The sequence below is a fragment of the Triturus cristatus genome, chromosome 2_1, assembly GCF_964204655.1.
Source record: "Triturus cristatus chromosome 2_1, aTriCri1.1, whole genome shotgun sequence".
Lineage (NCBI taxonomy): Eukaryota > Metazoa > Chordata > Amphibia > Caudata > Salamandridae > Triturus > Triturus cristatus.
In genome coordinates, this window is record NC_140581.1 from 545,999,072 (window position 1) to 546,004,862 (window position 5,791).

A 5,791-nucleotide genomic window follows, 5' to 3' on the forward strand; every position below is an offset into this window, starting at 1 on the left:
CCCAGGAGCCGCAGGAGGTGCGACCCCGGAAGGCTCAACCAAGCAGAAAATACAAGGCAGACCGGAAGAGGGAAGAACTGCCTCTGCCCAACTACCACAGCCGGAGAAGCGGAGGAGAGCATCCTGTGCCACATTACCCTGACAAGACAAGAGATGGAGCAGAGACAGAATGCGGGAAGAGGTGAACATGCACAGCAGCAGCCGCCGGCCAGAAACACAATGCCGCTATGCTCGCGACCCCCGCTGGAGCAGAGCCAAGCCACAGGCGAGCATGCAGGCTGAGAGGTGCACAAAATGGCAGATATCCAAACAGGCAGAGCCCGCTAGAGCAGGTCCGAACCAAACGTCAAGCCCCAACCGTCAGTGCCCGATAGTGCCGGGCAGACGCTAGCGCCCGCAAGAGCAGGGCAGCCACCGCAAAACCAATCCAGGGGAGACATTACAGCCCCCAGTGGCAGCAAAGAGGCATGGGGGAAGGGAGGGGAAATTGAGAAGTGAGCCCGCCTGGGCAGGGCCTCACCCCCAGGGCTGTGGGACCTGCTAGAGCAGGACCTCGCCCCAACTTATCAGAAACGCACTCTGAAGTGTCTGCAGCGCAGAACAAAAAGAACGGGAAGTGGGGTCGGTCAACCCTCCCCTTATACTGGGTCAAGGGTGACAGAGGTAGGCCATGTTGGGGAGGGATGGGAGGCATGGGATGCTAATTTGCTTTGGAGGGTTCTGGTGTGCGGAGCTAAAGCTCACTTCGTAACTCTAGTGGTGAGGAAGACTTACGAGGAGGTAATTGCTCTTCCTAAGTGAATGATTTAAAATGTTGGCAGATTGGACAGCGTTGTTGATGTGATACGGTGATAAAGATAAGATAAAGGGTTGTCGGTCGTGAAGTCTGGTGATTTGACAGCAGCGAGAGACTAAAAACTTCTAAACTGAGTTCTGTCAGAAGGATGGAATCAAGAGTGCCTATAAACTTGTGTGAAATCCAGTGCTACCGTTTTAAAATATAGACGACAATTTTGTTGCCGGATGATGTCATTAACTGGAGTTGGTTATAGTTTGCATATTGGTGGATAAAGAGCACTCAATGTAGCTAAGCCAAAAAAAAACTCTCAACCAAGTGGACACTCAGTCTGATTTTGAGATGTTGGTCCCATATGCGGAGTTCATATTTTGGGGGTAACACTGAGTTGTCTAACCGGAGATTGACAATCCTGAATGAGAATTAGCACTAGAGATCACCATATTGTGATGAGGATGTTGCTTGAAAAATTCTGCACCCACTGTCATCTTTCCTCCTTACCCTCTACCTGTGGCCACCTGCCCATGGGTTTGGCTCTCTTGGCCTCCTAAGACTTATGTGATATGTGTTCTTTTAGAATATGAATAACAGCATTCATGTGAGTGAGTGTACATCAGTGTAATCAGAATTCTATTTATATCTGTTGTACCTCCATCTGGCAATAAAATAGTTTCAAGAGCTCCTGCTAGAGTTACTTGCATAAGCAATAATTAGGAAACATGTTTTTGTGATAGTGGCACTAACTTCGAAATCTTAAATAAATAATGCATCCATACAGGCATTAGCGATTAACTAAAGAGGACATTATTTAATACACACTTAGATAAGTACTTCAGCTCCTTAACATTCTAGATGAAGAAATCAGTAGAATAAATTATGGTTGCTCTAAAATGTTCCTTATTTCTAGACTCTTCCTGTCAATGGCATATATAAACAACTCAACCAACGGGCAATCAGTATATTATTTTCTTTGCATGTTTCTGCGAATTTAAAAGTGTAAAAGCATTTCCTTCCAGGGTGGCCCTAATCTTGCATGTACATCTTACACTGTGCCCAAAGAATAAATATTCCCTTTCCAAAATAACCAATCCTGCAAGTAGGGTCATTGGGAGGAAGAGTCTAATAAGTAAGAAATGGATTCTATTACAGGACCGGAGGGTTCGGAATATTGTTGCTCTTCCTTTACTGTTAAATCACAGCAGCCAATGAAAAACATTTTAACATACAAAAACAACATTTCCCATGATGCTCTTTCACCAATCAAGTCCCATCAGACCCCATAAGAGCCATCATCTCCATCCCATGAGCCTCTTTCTTTGCTGCTCACAGCAGGAAATAAGTGTTCTCATTATACCATTCTGATCGTTATAATTGTATTGCATGTGAACAGTTTTTTCCCACACACGTTCGAGCTAGTGGGAACAAGCTGCATTATCGTTTTGCATTGCGCGACCGCGGTCGCTTGTTACTGGTTATAATAGGTGGACTGTATAATTGGCTTTGTATCCATTACTGCACTTACCAGCGCGTTTGTACTGAACTTACCGCTTGTTCAGCGCGTGTCTCTGTGCTCCCGTAGCGGAGCGTGTAGCTTAAGCAGAGCATTTTTTCAGGCATTTCAATCAACTTGGTCTCCACATTCGTGTAGGCAGCCCCCCGATCGAGCCCGACCTCCTTCAAGAGCCGTTACGCTTCCTGACGTGCGTGGCACATTTGGGCTACATTTTGGCGGTTTTTGGGCTATGCACGTCTAGCGTGATCCCAAGCCTTCCGTGGCTAATTTTTCAACCGGAATTTTGCTAGTGACCGGACGCCTGGACAGGCTGCAATAGTAATCAGCCCTGGGAACGAGTGCACACTCCCTTAAAGTGATATTTCGGCTCAATTGTGCCCTGGGACTTGTGGGCTGCAATAATTAGGACTACAGCACTGCTGAGGAGCTAAGGAAAGTTTATTGTGGGTGCACGTGGGTCAGCTCCCCCCTTGACTCCTCCTAATAATTGACTAAGTCTTATCTGGGTATAACCAGGAATAAACTGCTTCATTTTACCATTAAATTGGAAGAGTGGGTTAGATATGAAGATGAGGAGGATGAACCCTACTATGATGCGTAACAGGAGACTGTTATAGAGGATAGTATTGTTGATGCCCTGGACGCTTCAGTCCAGCAGTCAGTCAACAGGACCATTGAGAGCACTGTGCCAAATACAGTACAACAAGTATTGGCAGCACTACTGAAACCGATCACTAAGCAGCTTGAGAGCTTTGCAAAGCGCCATGGTTTCCAGAATCCTCCCGAACCCCAAGATGGTGCCCCCCCAGGCAAAAGTAAAGCCAAGTCATGGCAGTAGCCTTATGCAGGCGCATTGGCTAACCTGCCTCCAGCAGCCATAGACAAACATGGCTATTCCACCACCCCAGCACCAGAAGGTGGAAAGGCGAAGAGCAAGCAAAAGGTGTACATAGATACTGACACCACTGACACTGACACAACGAAATCGGATGTCGAAAGCCCTCCCAAGAAGTAGGCTAGGAAGATGATCATTCTTGTGCCTGATATGACTTCCCAGGCTCCTAACACCCTGTTCACCTCCAACCCGGCAGATATTGTTCATCCCCCCTCCTCAGATTGGGCTCCTGCCCCGGAGGTAGCGGAGTACTTGAGGAAGGGTTTCGAAAGGGAAGTGAACAGCAGATTGCGATCGGAATGGCCAAGGCCAGATATACCGGACAAGGTGGCAGAGACACCTGAGATTGATACCAGTCTCCTAACCTTTTTAATGGATTCTAATCTTACTGAATTGACCTCGGCCAAACCAGGTCCCTTTTCAGAGGGCCTCCTTTTTGGGGAAAGGTTTGTCAAGGATGTCTTAAAATACGTGGGTACGTTCATGTCTTTGGACAAAGCCCAATCAGGAATAAAGAGAGTGTTTCATGCAGGCCTTTTCAACAGGGCTGGGTGTGGCAGAGGACGGTCGCCAGGCCGTCAATATTACCAAGGTCCTCCGGGAGGAGATTACGGACGTGGTAGAGGTGACTGGGACTCCCCCACAGGAGGCACCTTTTACCCCACAATACAGAGGTTCAACAAGCGCCGGTTCAATAGAGGCGGACACAGGGCGAACTTCCAAGCCCAAAATACTACAGGTTACCAAGACATCTCAGTTACCTTTGGGGGGGTCGCACTCAGTTCTTCATACATAATTGGGGAATATTGTCACAGATGCATGGATTATACAGACTATTCAGGGGTTTCATCTAGATTTCTATCAAACCCCATACGCGACCGCACACCCGAGGCCACTGGTTTTTTCCCAGAAGAATGTGCTTTTATAGACGCAGAAATAAAGGAATTGCTTCAGAAGAGCGCAATCACCTATTACAACAACGGGCCTCGCGGTTTCTGCAGCAATATTTTCTTGGTGCAGTAGAAGGGTGGTGGTCACCGATTTGTGTTGAATCTGAGAGAGTACAACCACATTTTGGTTTACAAGCAGCACAACTATATATTGGTAACCAGGTACTCCTGAGTGGGCACTCTACTCTTGTCACAGGTTAAGTACACATTACATATATAACCTTAGTGGTACTCAGAAGGGAAGAAAGATTGGTTACCAATTCAATCTTGCAGTATCCTTCCTCTGAAGGGTTACCAATTACAGTCAAAATCGACCCTGAGCACTCAATTAGTAAATTTCATAGTCCAAAATATATTGAGAAAGTCCCCAAAAAATTCTTCATCCGATGTCAGTATATTTATTCAATATTTCCAATTCACAAAGTAGAACCATGAAAACTTTTCTAGACACAGCTAGATGTTCGGTTCACACAGCAAAGACAGCCAACACGTGTTTCGTCGTGCAGTACAATACACTGATGACTTCTTCAGGGCTGGAATCCCAAGGAGAACACAATTACTTCACTATTCTACATATTAGATAGTAGATATCAAAATGAAAAGTGGATTATCAGAGTTTAATCCACTGTCAAAGTAAAAAGTGAAAGAATCCACCACCGAGGTATATCCGAAGTTCATTGAGAAAAAATGGGTAAAATCATATAAACAAAATCAAATCGTGATTACCAGGGAGCAGAAGCAATCAGGCACAAGAGCACTCTAAAGCCACAAATCCAGAGAGAAAATATGTGAGAAGGTAATCTCATGTCACCTAGTACGTGTATACCGGATAGTGTAGACAAACGGCGCAAAAGCAATGCAAAATTACCTGATGACCAGCTTCTTTCATCAGTAATAAATGATAGAATATCCAAGTTAAATGAATTCTTTAAGATTGGAAACCTACAAATACAAAAACACACCGTAAAAAGCATCCCAATCATGACTGAAAACTTCTCTGTTATACCCGAATATCTAACTATATTCACCTTGTGCCTCGCTAAATCCTTCTTTGCGAGTATCAATTTCTGTGTACGAATTCCAATACGATGTAGTAGCGTCAATTGAAAACCTGAAAGTACAAAAGCACAACGTAAAGACATCCTCAATCAGGACCAACAACTAGTCTGATCTACCCGAATACCTAACTATATTCACCTTGAGCCTCGCTAAATCCTTCTTTGCGAGTAACAATTTCTGAGTCCAAAGTCCAATACGATGTAGTGAGTCAATCTAAGGTATCTTTAAACTAACAGGATAGCAAAAAATACGTTAATAAAAAATATATGTAAATGCAAAAATCTATTAATGAAAAAAATGTAAAAACACAGAGTGCAAAGAACAGTTCTCTGCAAATCCTGGCTGAATTGCAAAAAGTTTTCCGAACTTCATGTGTGGGCCTCACACTGGTAGCCCTGCTCCAGTCACTCCTTTAACTTTTTTTTGGCAGCCGGCGGGCGTCCGATCTGTGTTCACGTTTATCAAATGAAGGATTTGACGGTACTGAACAAGCCCCGATCCGTGGGCTGGGCACCCTAAGCGTCGCAGTTCGTATGGATTTGTTACAGATGGGACGCCCGCCGGCTGCCAAAAAAAAG